The sequence below is a fragment of the Pavona decussata genome, unplaced genomic scaffold (assembly GCF_977016875.1).
Source record: "Pavona decussata unplaced genomic scaffold, jaPavDecu1.1 SCAFFOLD_73, whole genome shotgun sequence".
In the NCBI taxonomy this organism is placed as follows: Eukaryota; Metazoa; Cnidaria; class Anthozoa; order Scleractinia; family Agariciidae; genus Pavona; species Pavona decussata.
In genome coordinates this window covers 84,382-100,971 of record NW_028145492.1, presented here as the reverse complement: position 1 = coordinate 100,971, position 16,590 = coordinate 84,382, and the positions used below count along the sequence as shown (strand labels likewise).

The 16,590-nt window shown below is 38.4% G+C and overlaps 1 long non-coding RNA gene across 1 annotated transcript; it reads left to right on the top strand.

Moving 5' to 3' along the window:
• Positions 1-2,829: 2,829 nt before the first annotated feature.
• Positions 2,830-15,493, top strand: LOC146476705 (uncharacterized). The gene is made up of 2 exons (XR_014865533.1): positions 2,830-3,116; positions 14,601-15,493. It is a non-coding gene; the product is annotated as an uncharacterized LOC146476705 (long non-coding RNA).
• The last annotated feature ends 1,097 nt before the right edge of the window (positions 15,494-16,590 follow it).

Sequence of the window (16,590 nt, the reverse complement as noted above, 5' to 3'; positions counted from 1 at the left end):
GAACATGCCTTTGTTTGATTTTGGCCATTGCTAGCGTTGTGTACCTAGCAACGCCACCCGTACTTATTCGTCTACGGCACTTGTTCGTTTGGCCAAGGCACGTGCAGTATAGAACAGGTGTGATGCGACCCCCTTGCTCCACGAACAAAGGCGAATGGACGTTCTCACAGAGACAATGGGAGGAAATGAGCAATAATTTTTCAATTCAGTTGTTAAAACGCGACAAATAAAAATCGACCGACAATTAATTTTTTTCAAAAAAATATCAGTGACCGTGGCAGACCTTTGCGGCTACGAAGCCGTTTTTGTAGCATCCCGAGTTTAACAATGCACATGGATATGTTAAGATCGAAGCAGAGACCTGCTTTGAGCTCAAACTTGTGGAGGCATGGATTGCTATTGTCTATGTATCATAAAACGCAAATTAAAAGGCTCAGTGCTCCTGAGTCTAAACCAGTTCATTGTCAAACCTTATGTTCTTTAGGAGGGTTGGTTTTCGTTTGCTGGAAAAAATCATTGAAAGATATGGAAGAGGACATTTTTGATCAAGGGCAATTGCGCGTTCCCTGCTTTGTATGAGAGAAGCTAACGTGTCATGTCGCACGAGTGGTCGCAAGTAACCTGTCAACTTCGAAACTAATTGTATCAAATTTTGTCGGCAGAGACTGTATACTGCAATTAAGTTCCTACTTTGAATTAGACCTTTGGCCAAACATTTCAGCCATATTTATCGATATATATATATATATATATATATACCAAAGTAAAGAGATGAAGGCGCTTAAAGTGATAATAGAAAATGCCCACACGGTCCTGTTGAGCGAATATTTAATTAAACAGGAAAAGGTATCCGCGTAGCCCCTTTAGTATGAAAGGATAATAGATCTCGACGTAGGAATGTTGTAAGATAATAAAAGAAGCCCAGTTTCTAAAGGCGCTTTGCCTAGTTTCAAAAACATATGCCTCGGAATGTATTGAACTAATAGGTGTGATTAATCCATTTGCTAAATAAATCCATTTAAACCATTTGCACGCACTATACTCGCGTAACTGATTTCGCTGTGATTTTCCATCTGCCCTTTGTGGGCACAGAAAGAATGAACGCCTACATCGACGTCAGCCAAAGTTCTTCGGCTCAAAGCAGGCAGAGCAAAAAACAAATACGTTGGACGTACGCACGGCGGAGTTCTGACGTAGCACCAATTTTCCGCCTTGATTTTGATGCATGCTTCATGATAATTGGGCACTTGCTTTAGAGAGAATTTAACTTCGATTTAAACCCAATGAAGATGGAAATTAAAATTCCTCAGAACATGGAAGTAGAGTATGAATGACTCTACGCTCCAAAAGATAAGTCAGATTCCGTGCATTTGCCGGGTGAAAAACAGCCACAGGAAATTGGACGGGGACGAAAATGCGGCAGATTTGTTTAGATGTGCTACCAGTTTAGTGACAAAAAATGGCAGGTACGCGGCTGCACTGAACAGAAAGCATCACTGGAGCGGTTAAATATTGCGTATATCATTGAAAGGGAGTTGAGCCAAGGAATACAGACCGTAAACTGCGTTTCCTTAAACTAACATCATAGCGTGATTTGGCACGAGTAAATCTGTTCAAAGAAAGAAGCAAAAAACTTAGCACGTGCTACGCAGAGATAATTGACATACGACGAAAACACCGATGGTTGGCTTGCTATACTAGGTCGGAGGCAATGCCACACTTATTTAGAAGTTAGAAGGATATCCACGGTTTTCTGTGTAGAATGAATAGCTAAGTTAGTCGAGGTTGTTTATCACAGCAAATAGCAATTACGGCTCGTGTCGCAAATTAGCCCATTATTTCCGGAAGAAGGAAGAAAACAAAGAACTGAAAAATGATTTATGAGCTAGCGAAGTCCTTCAACGAGGCTGCGAATGAGTGGAGATAATTGCTTTGCGTGTAAATAGTAATACTGCTACAGGAACTGACACACTGAAGCCGAATTAGGGCAAATTTCTAGGTTGGAGGGTTTAATACTCTCAATGAGAAACAATGAAAGATCTTCTACTCCAGCAAATGAAAATGGTCGAAAGTAAAGTTTATTGTAACGGATTGCCAGAAACGAGTGACTTGCCCTCCGGCATTTTAAAGAAATTCTGCAAGCAACCCACGCGTTATTACAATACAACTACGGAACGAGCAGAAGTTCGGAGGTTCGGTGTAAATTTCCACCATTCTTGTGATTATCTAAAACAAATATTAAGAAATTGTTAGAAGAAAAATTGCCGTAAAAGACGGAAGTTAATTTGCACACCAAAGCACGGCAGCACTGTCACGCATGCAACCTCTACTTTGAATCCTCATGATCGCTCCTTTTTGGTTTTAATCAGAATGCTCAACCGCGGGTTTTTCATCTTTCCTATTTTAACTTAATAAAATAATAATTGTTAAAATGTAGCACGACATGCTAGTAAGGCCGAGCTTTCAGTTAAAACTTCACTCACACACACACAAAAAAAAAATGATTGAAATTGAAGATAACATTGTTACAAATTCCAAATGGGCCGACCAGTTGGCTATTTACAAGCGTGGCAACATATCTCAGGTTGGGGTTTGAAGTCGGCAGGTCCGGTGCCGTACGGTAACCGCTTGGCAACGCTACCACACTCTCTCGTATCCCTCGTATACGTACATAATAGCTTGCAAAATAACCTTAATTGGCTTTGCTAAATGGCAATTGCTAATCAGGCCACTATAAACACCTCGACTAGTTCTGTCATATGAAAAGGGCGAGGTTAGCTCCGATTACAACAAATTGATGTTTTCATCGTGGTGGCCTAACTGGTGGCATAACGAGAAGAAATAGTACAAAGAATAGACTAAATATTACCAAATAAAACGAGTCTTCGATTTAAGAGGTTTTTTTCTTTTCGGAAAAGTGATTTCTTGTGTTGTAAGATCAAATCGATGCGCTCTCAATGCAATGACGAATCCGTATCATCCCCGGAATCCATCGGATAGAATTCGTGCAATCATCGGAATCTATCGGATTATCTGTTGTGGCTTTTGTAAACAGCAGCACCGAATCCTTGAACAATAACGCCATCTGGTGTTAAAGAGTATCCAAAAGAACAAAGGTAAATACAATTTAAACCTTTAATGATTGAACTGTCATGTTTATCGAGAAGGGAAGCACTCGTAAACTCAAGAGATATTTAAATCTACAAAAATATTAATAACCATCTCATTGGTCTTGTCACTATGACATTCAAACTTGTCATTTGCCCGTTGTTAATTCTTTCTTCGGTGTCAAAGAATTTTATTATTTTTCAAGTTAATTGTGTCATTTTCTACCAAGGAATTTCTTTGGACACTTGGCCTCTCCTTAACTGCCGAGTTTGTTTCACTGAGTCGTGCCTCGTTAAACTTCTAAGGCCAGGTTGGGACAAAGAATCATTTTTGTTTACTATTGTTAAATTACCTTAGCTTGCTATCCACGAGTTTAGAGTATTGCTGAACGAGAATCACTTCAAATTTGATTGAGGTACTCTTAAGGTTGACTACTTGGAACAGAGCCGTTTAAATTTATTTTTTACAATTATCTATAAAGTGAATGACGAGCTCATTTTATCGAGAAAGTTGACACAGGTTGCAGGGCACCAGTAAATGTCAGCGAAACCGGCCAAACAACACGAAATACTGATTCTGATTTAAACGTTTTTAACAAATTTCTTTATTTTTTGAAAGTAGAAAAGGTAAAGAAAGAGCTTTCATTTTTGCGATGATGTCTTTCTTGCTATGAATAGTTTTTGAACTTTGGCTGACAGGTATACCTGCTTGCACGGAAGAATCCTGTCCATTCTGTTCCATTAACAAAATGGTGGATACATTGTGTCAATGCCCTTGAAGTCGTTTCGTCGTATTATTCTTAACCTCTTTTAAAATATCGTGTTGTTTTTAACGTAAAGAGCTTTCAAGAAATCGAACAAAAACTTCGAAATAACCAGCGCACTAAAAAATGTCCTGAGAATGAACTGAACTGAGAAAGATTTCAAACTATAATCTTAGAATTTTAAGATTAACAAATCCGTATGTAGGTTTTTTTATTACAAAAAATACGATTTAGCAGAGTCGTTACACAACACAGAACAACTATGTCTTAAACAGAAAGAAAGCGTCAAGGCATTCCGTAGTATGAAAAACGAAATAAATGAACCCCCTATCGATGATCAGAAAATTTTGGCCGGGACGCCTGCGGGTTGAAGCTAAATTGAAACTGTCGAAAGTGGTTTTACGGATAAACCGCGGATCGAAAATCGTTAATGACGATCAATTTTGAACTGACGTGAAACTTGTTCGTAGTTTTTTTTTAATCCTTTCAGCTTTTACCTTTTCTTTTAGCCTAAAATGATAACCGCGACCATCAAACAGGATATCAACAAAGCTAGCGCCAGGATCAAGTTTACGGGAGTTACCCTTGTGATTAATTTTAAGAGTAGAGCGCGCCACCAGTTACTAAGTAAAATTTAAAAAAAGACCAAGCACGAAAAGATATTTTCAAATTTTACAATATGTCGAGTTTTTCTAAGTATACTCTTTTCTTAAATGAGCAATTGCCCAGGTTTTGGATGACAACAATCAGACTATCTATCTGCCCTTAATTAAAGAGTATTAAAACCACTTGGATCTTCCATTGGCAATAAGTTTCTATTCGGAACTCCCCAATGAAAGCTAGGTTCATGTCATTTTTTTGTCAATCTTCAAGACTTCGTAGGTCGATTCTTAGACGGCTGTTAGCAAGGACAATTACTGTCAAAGCGCCATTATTAAATAATTTACCACCAAAGGACCAAATTAAATACTAAGGAATCACAAGACAAAATGAATGTTTTGAAAACGATGCTCCAATATTGAAAATAACCAGAAGCTAATCGTCTTGTCCTTTTGTGCTAGCGCAAACTGCGTGTTTAGATATCCAATTTGAAAGCAAGGCGACCTCATGGTTTGAACTCGAAAATCAAATTTAATAAGACTAGAAGAAAATCCGTAAGTAATTTGAGAATAGTCTTGGTTGGCATAAAAAATAGCTCTGGAGATTGCGATAATGTGGGGACGTTAATAAAAGTTTAGAATTTTGCTATAACTGTCTTCAATCTCATCTCGCACGCTTGGGATATCCCTATTGTTTACCTCAGAAGAAAAAATTCGCGGCCACAATGCAATTTAAAGTATCGAATTGATCGCGGTGCCAGTTTGAAACTTCAGGTCAACCGAGGCTAAAATACTATATATTTAATTACTGAACTTCTTAAAGTACGGTTTCTTCCGGCTCGAGTCATATTTTTCGAGGACTTGTTGTTAAAGAAGCGAATTACTGACCCATTTTCATCAAACAACTAGCCTCATTTGAGATAGCAGTTTTGATTTCTTTCTGAATAACATGACTAGAACCAGCTAGGGGTTGAAAAACGCACGCCATATATATTGATCAGGTGAATTGGTGATAGCTATTAACCTTTTTTTAACAAAATCACGATTCTTTTAACGCGAAATTTTTAATTAAATTGGATAGCGTTTTTGGATATTTAAAGAACAAGGCATCTTTCTGCCTAGATGAAAACTGGTTTCTCGACAAAGCTGTTAGGAATTGTTTGTTTTAAATTAGTTGTGCCTGCATGTGTTTAAGGTAGCAGGTACAACCTGCTTTAACGTCCTTTAAGGCAGTAGCACTATTTGCGGTCAGCATGGCAGATGAAGGTGAAAAATGATCGCCGAAGATTTGATTCAAATTCGACCAAAACAAAAGAATTCAAAATTTTCTATTTCCTCGAGTTTGAAGCAGATCTCTGCCAAATTTACCATTTTTGCTAATTTCATCCAGGTGGATTAATTGGCGAAATCGGCTTTTCATTTAATTCCCTTAAAACTGGTATGTCACGCTAACCACAATTCAGCGCCGTATCACGGCGACCTCCCGAACAGCACGCCAAAAGTTCCTGCAATCAAACAGCATTCAAATCTGTTAGCTCAAAAAGCCACAATTATGCTTTAACCGACAGAAACCGGCAAACTTAGAGGGCATTGTTATAGCTTTTTGCACTCAGTTATCCACATTTACAGCCCATAGAAGAGTGGAGCGATCTTGTTCCATTCTTTCACTGACTCAACTATATTGTATTTTGATCTCTAAACCGCGAGCGTTGGAGCAGTGACAACTTGGGGACTATATAAAAGCTTTTCAAAATAAATTACCTACATAGTAGTATCAACGAATTATACTTTCGAAACCGTTTCATTTTCTCTTTTCGGTAGACTAAGAAAAATATCAAGCACCAGATTTTTTTTATAAATTGAAGGGATGGAGTTCTCATCAATTTAAGTTTATAGCTTAGTTTGATTTTGACGCAAGCAGAGAACAACACTCGATAAAAACATTTTTGCGCATAAAATTCCGACATTTGAGCGTAGAAAAGATTTAAATTTCTCGGCGTAAAACATTAGCCTAAAGCCATCTCGGAGTTCAAAACGAAGCAGATGATAAAGACGAGCAGGGAGGAGGGGGTGACTGTATCGCTTCTGACTCTTTTATCTTGTCCCCTTCTCCCTGGAGGCAAGTGAAATTTAACGCTCCTGTCTGCGTTAAAATTGTGCACGTTAAGAAACGAACTTTTAAAAAATATATTCAACCCTCAGTATTGTACGAAGTGGCAGCGCACGTTTGCTTTTGAACTCCACGAATTGTATCCGGCGTTAAGTCATATTTCTAAGCAGTGGTGTTCGTTAAACAAATATATATAGAAATGAAGAAATCACTCGTGCGACATGATATCAGTAAACTTAGAAATTAAGGGAAATTTTTTCTGTTTGATCATCTATTTCGCGCGAATTTTGCACGACTTCTCAACTCACAGGATACCAGCTAATAACTCATTTGTTGGTAGCCAATGAAAGCACTCGCTTGCTCACAGGCTGGGAACCGTCTATACAATCACACGTGTTGTATGTCTGAAGGGGCAGCAGTGTAATGAGAGCAATTTTTGATTAATTGGTGGAAATTGTGCGAAATGTGTATTTAAATAGCTAGCTCTGACCTGAGAAGCTGGCGGGATTTTGGACGAACGAGCAACGAAGTCGCGCGGGGGACAAATAGCGTTATCTACGCGGGCTAAGTTGGCACACCGACACGAATTGTTTCTATCTTGATCAACAACAAGATAAAATCAAGTCAGTTTTCAAAGGAAGAATGAATGAACTACAAGACGTTATCAGTTCCTGTATGCAAACAAGGGAAGAATTTAAAAACGTCGACCCAACTTTTTCAAGTTGGTATCCATTCTTATCTTGGTCATCCGTGGCCGAAGTACATCTATCACAAGTCTCCGTGCACTAGAATACCCGTTTGCAAGACAATTTGTTCATTATTTTTCGGGCACACAATGATGAAAAACTGTTGTTTGAAGTGTTACTAAAAATAGATGACACTATCATTTATTAGTATAAATCTACTACCGTTCTATCACGAATGCTGCTCTCTTATTGGCTACGCTACTCACTATCTATTCTGTGATAGATAGTGAGTAGAGTGAGTAGCCCAACAGTGTGCGGTTCACCATTGTCAACAAAATGGCAGCCGCTTCTTCGCGTTTTCGAATTTGGCTGTCTTCTTGTTAAGTTTTTAGCGACTACTTTAGATTTATACTAAAAGAATTAGATTATTCGCTCGCGATTTAGCGCTTAATCTTATTGCTAAATGTAATAACGTCGGAGTCCTTAAGTGGACAGTCAACCGGATGCGTCACTAAGTAGATAGAACCTTTATTTAAGTGTCGATGTATTCAGCCCGTGTGGGCCAATTGGGGACACTAAATAAATCAGCGATTCTAATAAAAAAAGAGTTATAACAATACAGCGGTAGAATCCTATAAACAAGTAAAAATCGTATGTTAGTAAATCCATGGGCACGAATCGTAATTCTTAATATGTTACAAAAAAATGATCATGATAAAATAAGTGAAGCATATGCAAGGTAATGTACAAAATAATATATATATAGATTTGCTCTATTGGCTACACAGGTTACAGCAATTGCTATTATTAGTAAGACAGTCAAGGAGATTAAATTTTCTTTTTTTATTTCTAAAAACGGCTAAATTAGGCGAATCTCTTTGGTGTTTACCAAGTTTTGACCATAGGAATGGCCCAAGATACCTGATAGCCTGAAGAGTTCATCAAGGGCGTGAATTGAGGCGTATTCCTGTCAATTTTTTGGCATCGTTTATTTTTGTTTTCAATAAGTTACGAAAACGGAACGTGGTGGACTGCGTCATTTGTCTGGATGCGCCAGATGGGGCTAAAGATAGATTCAAATAAACAAAAACCATTCGCAATAAACTAAACGCCTTCTTTTCAATAAGATTTCGGTTTCTGATAAAGAACGATCTTAAGCGGCACTCCCGTTCCAGTACGGTGCTTGAAAGACTTATAATTTATAGCGACAACGAAGCTATTGATCTCGTAAGGCGTGTATCATGTATTATTGTACTTCATGGTTTAATTTGTCAGTGGCTCGTGTTTTATCGGAGAATTATTTATAATTTCAGATTCTAAGATACAAAGCAGCATGCTCGTCTTTGCAGGGCTTGCAGAACCTCTTTAATGTCCAAAGCAAAGAACAAAATCTACGCAATTCTTGAGGTGAATTGTCTCTGCCTAGCCCTTGCACTGTCTATCTAAAGCGCCGAAGTTTTCGCTCTATTATGGAATTTTTGACCTCCTGACATAAAAAAGCATTCATTGAATTGAGCAAATTAAGAGAGAAATTAACAGCTTATTTTAATCCTCGGTGTCCACACGGCAATCGTACAACTGGTAGAAAACACCGAATGCGCAGCTAAATGATATATTTTAAGATGTATTTGTAAGTATTTACTTGGGAAGTTTGGAGAGCACTCAAGAAGCTAGAGTTGCCCTCGGCAACGCCTCGAGCAACTCTTACGCTTCTCTCGTGCTCTCCAAACTTCCCGCGTGCATCCATAACTCGATATACGCACGCTAAGCATGAACCAATTCTTAAACAGTGGGTCTTTTAACGATGTCGTGACATACAAAAGATTTGTCAAACGAATTTAAGGGAGAAAGTCAACAAACACGTTATCTGCCTGTAAACTAGCTGTGGACTTGTCTGCAATCCGTCGGGCACGCTATCCCAAGCGATTTATTAATTTCAGCTATAAAAGTAAATACTTACAAATACATCTTAAAATATATCTTTTAGCTGCGCATTCGAAATGATAGGAATACCACGGAATACAACTGACTACAAAAACAGGTCAATTTTCTCTGCACTCGTGCAAAAACTGGCGGAATTTTGATTCGGTCCGCTGCGTCGTTTAAACAAAAACGCCTAAAAATAACTTTTAGATTGAATAGTGAACAAGCCACGCCTGTTTGCATTGACTGAAATGTTGTTAAAGGACAATACAAGAACTGAAACAATACGAGTAACTTCGATGGCTGTACAAGTAGAATAAGATGGCACGTACATTTTTTGTTTGTCTCAACTTGCCGTAGCAAGACGAAAAAAAAGACGATTTTGGCATATCACGTGACCGGCACTCTCACAGCTCATCTGCCCACTCGTGCTCAGTAGTTTTAGCAGCCTTCCCCTCGGTCGACCTTTGTCGCTTTTCGCTTTCGTTGTGAAATAAACCTATTTAGTTGCACACTTTCCCTGTTATATTCGAGAGCCACCCGTTCATTTTGTTAATTTTAATTCAGTATTTTGAAGAGAAGATCGTTCGATAGATAGATAGGTAGTTTAGTGAGGCAAGATAAAATCATAAGTTAAAAAAAGAAGGTGCAGTTTATATTTAACAATTCCACGAGCGCACGCGTTGGATGAGATGCAAAGTAGATAGCCGACAAGGCTCGTAGCGCCGAGTTGGCTACAATCATCTCATATCGAACAAGCGTGAGTGGAATAATTGTTTTCGCTTTGCAAGAACAATTAGAAGACAATTTAATGGTCGTTATTTCTCGGGCATGGTATAATGGCTCATATACCATGACGCACAGCTAAAAGCATGAACCAATTCTTTTATAACATAGTGAAAATAAAGTAAATGATTCTTGGAAAACAGGTCAGTTTTGTTCCTGATTAATTACAAAGTTCTCTGTACAAAAAAAGGGTGAAAGTGGTTTCTCATATCGGTTTAATCTTAACGTTTCATTGAACTTCGATAAGCTATTATAAATAAACATTTTTTATGGTGTTGTTTCTCTGTAAAAAGTTTTTTATAACATAGCGGGCGCATGCTTCCCCCTTCCCCCTTACACACGTCATCGGATGGACGCACGGCCGTGCGTATGTTGAGAAATGTACCATGATGACGCCAATAGGAATTAGATTAGGATGTACGTGCGCTATGTTATAATAACCTTTTGTCTAAATTACTAACAGCATGGGAAGCAGAATACATGTAATGAACTTTGAATGTTTGTTTACAAATGTTCATTTTCTAGCCAGGAAGCTAACTATTTTCTTACCGCAACAACGAATTTTTACCCATTTCATACTGGTTTTATGATACGGTATAATTTTAAAATGCTTGCGAGACGGCTTTCGTCTTCAGCTAGCTGCAGCAAGAGTCACCAGTAATTGTAACATCTCCATCCATTCACACCAACAAAACATGTTTAATTAAACCAGGTTTAACAAAACGAAAACTTGAACTGAAATTCTCCATGGCTGTTCTCGGCCGTCTAAAGTGTACCCTACCGGCCCAGGTTTTGCGGAAAGAAATTTATTATTTACATAAGGAAGATTGTTTGGGAACAAAACAGATACACAAGTTCCTTTGATCACACAAAAGGATGCGACTTTAACACTAAAGCTGGTGTTTTTGCCAGATAAGTACTCTTAAGATGTGCCTTCAGGGAGACAGGTGACGATTCAAGTTTTATTTTTCAACTGTTCACGTGGATGTTATCTGTATTTTTTTCTACAGCGACACGTGGGTATAAGTTAAGTTGTTTTTCTTTTACAAGCTTTCTCGTTTTCGGCTTTTGTGTCAAGGCAATCCACGAAAACACCTCATCGTGTCTGCAGCGCGCGGAGGTGTGGTGTAGGTTAAGGTTACTGTAAACGTAACACGGCCTTTGTTGTAGCGGCCAACGCCAGTCGCCTCAGAGTCGCTTCACTTTTGTCAAACGCCGACATTGATATATGGCCATACTGGTAAACAAATGCTGTTTTTTAGGATCGTTTGGTGTTTTTTTGGTTCTCACTTGTGCGATAAGCATCAACGTAGGCATAAGAAAAATTGTGTCAAGTGAGTGTCAACCGGTTTGACATGATAAGCACAAGGAAGAGAGGGTCCTCTCATGGCACAAGAAAATAATTTTAGACTGGGGCCAATTTAATAAAACGTTTTCACCTTGGCCCTCGTTATTACCTGCTCATGTAGAAAACGAATAGGCCTTATCACGGTTTTCGACGCCATTTTGACGGGTAGGCCAAAAAGGTCAAAACGGCGTCGAAAACCGTGATAAGGCCTATTCAATAAACATTGTTAGAAGGCTTTAACCATTATTGTTCAACTCGTTTTTGAACTTTCCTGATGAGTTTGTTTTTGCATGCACATGTCAAAACCAAACGTTTCATAGAATTGACCCCTGGTTTACACTTCCAAGATATGCAAATAACACAAGCGCAAACACACCCCAAAAGATTGTGTGAGAGCTAGCATAAGGGGCGCAGTGATTTTGATTTTCTTGAGCTTATCTCACACCGGTTCCGATTGTGACATAAACACAAGAGCCCCTGACATAGTCACAAGCCCGAGCACACGAAAAATTCCTGCCGGAAGGAAACAGAGGCTTCTGAAAAGTGAGTAACAGAAAATAAAATAACTCACTTCAGTATTTGCTAATAAGTGTCTTAAGTTGTAAGGCAGAGTACTAATTGGGGACACTCGCCAAATCGAATTGGAATTTGGAAATGTTGGTTTTGGAGGAGAGGGGGAAACCAGAGTTCCCGGAGAAAAACCACTAAAAGCAAGGACGAGAACCAACAACAAACTCAACCGACATTTTGACGCCGAGTCCGGGAATCGAACCCGGGCCACATTGGTGGGAGGCGAGTGCTCTCACCACTGCGCCGTCCCTGCTCCCCCATAACACTACATGTATTAAAAATCTGCTCAGCTTCCAAAACATTATGGAATGTCACGGCACTTCTGCTCGACTAAAATGTGTTAAGCGTACCTCCTTTGCAAATACAATAGCATGCAAAGGAAACTTGTCACTTAAACACGTGTCTCAGGGGAAGAAGTACGGGCTTACTTTCGGTAAAATTTGCTACGAATGCCAAACTTAGATTAGTCCTCTAAGGTATCTCAAGACGATATTATTTAAATCGGCAGTGTCGCCTATTTTTAGTGGCCTATGAATAGCCAAAAAACGTATTTGTTTCAATGGTATCGTTACAATAATGGTTGCGTTTTGTTAACAATAACCCTGCTAGTGCACAGAAACTATTGTTAATTATGTTTGGCTGCGGATGGCTAGGATGGAAGTGGATTGCAACTTGAAAAAAAATTGGCCATTTTTTTCAAGTTCGTCCTGTGTATTTTAGAGAGGTTGTTAAAAAATTGATTATGGTTTGTTCTTCCCACGAGAAAACCTTGATATTTTCTTCCTTAAGTTGTAAGGCAATTTCATGTTGCAAAACAGGTTCTTTGTCAAATATTTGCGCAGTTTTGAGAAAAATACAGCAAAATCGCCGTGACGGTGCCTCCTTTGAGTTTACGTAGCCATAATGCACTCGTTACCGGCTTATATTCCTGAACAGCTGGGGGTCAAATGGTGTATTTTAATACTCGGAACCAACTCAGCCGGCCTCCTTTACTTCTGTTAATATCTTCTAAACATGTATTAAGAGCGCATCGAGCAAACAGGTCTAACTAAGAACGTGCATAAAATTAAAGTTGAATAATGCCTAAACGTTCTTAGATTGCCCTGTGCTATTAACTTAATTCCCACGTTGAAGTCACGCTTTAGTTACGGATCGGCTTAATGCGATTCAAAACTACTGTCTCAGTGGAATGGAAAGGTTTCTACAACCATGATGTAAGGTTAGGAACACTAACGGCTGCCCTCAAAGCACATGTTACGGTTACCAGTCTTCCAAAAACAGCGTTTTAAAATACACCCAGTTTTCTGGTGATCACAGCAACGCAGACGGTATTATTGCCATGAAAGCTTAATGGCCCAAAATACTTAACAAAGAACCTTTGCTTTAAGGGGCAGTGCCACCTATTTTTAGTGTCACTACTGATGAACAGCCGAAAAACGTATTTGTTTCAATGGAATCGTTAAAATAATTGTTTAGTTTTGTTTAAAATAACCCTACTAGAGTTCAGAAACTACTATTAATTATGTTTGGCTACGGATAGCTAGGATGGAAGTGGATTGCAACTTGAAAGTTCTTCCTGTGTATTTCAGAGAAGTCGCTAAAAATCGATGAGGGTTTGTTCTTCCTGGGAGAAAAACTTTAATAATTTCTTCCCGGTGTTGTAAGAGCAATTTCATGTTACAAAACAGGTTCTCTGTCAAATATTTGAGCAGTTTGCATTTTGACCAAAATACAACAAAATCGTCGTGACAGTGCTCCTTTAAACATGTAATTGTTCTTAGAGCCGCATCGGGAAAATATCAAGTGATTCATTGTAGAAAGAACATACCAGATAATTTTTTTGCAGTTTGTCTTGAATAAAGGGGAAAACTTGAAAACAATTGGCAAATTATTCCAAGGTACAATCGCAGACCTTTTCCTCCAATGCCATCTGCACTGAGTGAAATATTGACATACTGACAAAACTGAAATACTGTGAGTGAAATACTGACAAAACTGGACAATTATCTTGACGTTTCCTTTGAATGATAGAAATATATATATTTTGACTTCTGATTGATTGAAAGTGCCACCGAAAAATAGGTGATACCTATTGCCTCTTTAAAAAGACAACCTAGGCCGATGTTTTATGTCCCAAATTTGAACACCATAACATAATGACAAAGCAGAAACATTATGACATAAGAATAACGACATATAGAAAAAAATTCTTTTTTAAACTGAACGCATTGCTACTTGAATGTTTTAAGAATACGCGACCGGCATGCGTCATCTGCCATTTGAATTCATATAATTCGAGGAAGACAAACGATATTCATTGCTGGTTACTTTACTGCCTTTTTGGCAAAGAAGAACGCAAACGCCGACAGCTTTCACGCTGTCAAAAGGCGCTCACCGTAAAATCAAAATGCCAGTTTTACTTACGATGTACTTTTGTAAGAGTTTTAGTATGGTATAACGTTTTCGCTCTGCGATTAAGCATGATTTACTAAAAGAAATTAAAAAAAAAATGAGTTTTTCAAACGCATACTGAGCCTTGGCAAGTGTTGAGGGGTCTGAAAGCGTGCTTCCTCAGAAAATTTGGTGAAATCTAGAAGTTCTAAAATGCTATTTTTATAGCACAATACTTACCGATATTTCTTCAAAAACTCAGACTGAGTCAGTCTCGTTCAAGTGTAAACTGATAGCTTTTTTTATTGCCAATCAGCTTGCTTCGTAGGCAGTGTGATACCTGTACCAAGTACCAGACGTCCTTCGTGTTTCCTCGATTGCTATGACCAAGCATGTGGTGAAGGTCCATTCAAATATGGTTTAAACAAAGGTGGAAGACCTACACTACACTTCTTCACCTATCGGTGTATCGACCAATTTAGCTTCTTGTGTACTAACCAGGGATGCTTATGGGTCCACTGGGTAGGATTTCTCGCACAGCCAGGACGCCCACAGGAAATTTGCATTGACACTGTTTAACCGCTCAAAGGCGATTTCGTCACTTACGAATCTTATGGCTCTTGTGTAATACCCTTATTTTGAATTGCGCCTCTTGTTTTGTCTGCTTTGCGACTGTTTCTTATGCCTCTTAGGTCATTTTAGCTATTGTATGTTTGCAATAAATGCTGTACCGCTAGCACTAATGACACAAATGATTGATCAGGGAATTAACTCTACAGTGAATGTTCAGTGTAGATTTGGTCTGGCTCAATTAAAGCGTGATATTTCTGCAGTCTCATATATCTGATATGATATGAAGCATTCTTTGGACCGTGTAAGAAACTTTATCTTGTAAATTTGAACGCCCGGTTGGATCATTAGTTCTTGTATTATGATTGTGTGGTTCTGTCTCGTTGATTCCTTTTTGAACGTTTTCGCTTCTTGTCGAGGCATGCAATTTATAATACAAGACTTAAGTCTGTTTTGGTTAAAAATGTTGGAGTAGCTAAATGATTATTCAACTCGTTAGCCCCTTTTTCCTTTCACTTGTTTATTAACTTTAAATTATTATAGTTATAAATTACGGGTTCTTCTTTAGTATTAATAACTATCATGATTGTGATGATTATTGCGAAATACATTAAATCTGTATTAGTATGTACAGCTTGATGATGTTATAGTAGTTTGTATTTATCATTTCTTGTTTGTTTTGTTTTTTGTTTTTTTTATAAATTACGGGTTCTCCTAATTATTGTGAAATACTTTAAATCTGTTTTAATATGTAAACCGGCGGTGTCTTAGTAGTTTGTAGTTGTCATTTTCTTGTGTCCGTCTTGCTCCGACTAGCTTGCTTGCTTGGGGCAAGAAGCCATTGATTGATTACGGCTGTGTTTTGCCATCGCCTCGCTCCGCTTTTATTGTGTTACGCTACCAGAGCACAATGTTTTCATTCTTTCACCAGTCTTTTGACTGTGTTTTGAATATGTCTGTTCATAGGCAAGAACACATGCACGGCTTCGATCGTACCTGAGTTGTATAGTTCGGATAAGTTGCCAGGAATGGCTTTGTGAGTTTAAAACAGAACAGCCGGAACAGAACAAGACTGAGTTAAATTAACAATAAAGAGAAATTAATCAAAGCCAAAGCCACAAGACTCATAATAAAGAAATGGCGTTTGAGCTTATAATTTGAAACAGGGCTCTATTCAGTCTGTATAAAGAAAACCCCGACCAATTCATAGCAAATCTACTTCACATAATATAAATCTGTATATTAAATGATAACAAGAATTAGCAACTAAATTGGACGAAAACGGAGAGAAACAAGCTGTCGACATAGAGTAGCACCAGAGTAGGATTCGTGCAGCGCTACCACCTTATTAAATCAGAACTTATGACTGTTCACTAATTTCGGGATAAAACTTAGACGAAGCAGGAGCATCTCCTTGCCTCATGCCAGCTACGGCCCTGGTAAAAATTGTATCAGCCATGTTTTACAAATCCGTGGTTTACAACTAACGAACTCAGGTGGGCCACTGTCAAGTGTCGGCTCTGCTTTACAAATAAATTCGAGATGAAATGAGACGACATTAGAAAGATAAGATAACGGAATTGTCACCAATAAAGGTGTGGCCCTCGCTAACTTGGTTCGATCTGCACAATTAACAGACTGAAACAAATCAATTCATGAATAAAATACAATGCATAAATTGTTCATCGCGAATATGTGAATATTCGATTGTAAATGCTCACTTGGTACTTGGAAAG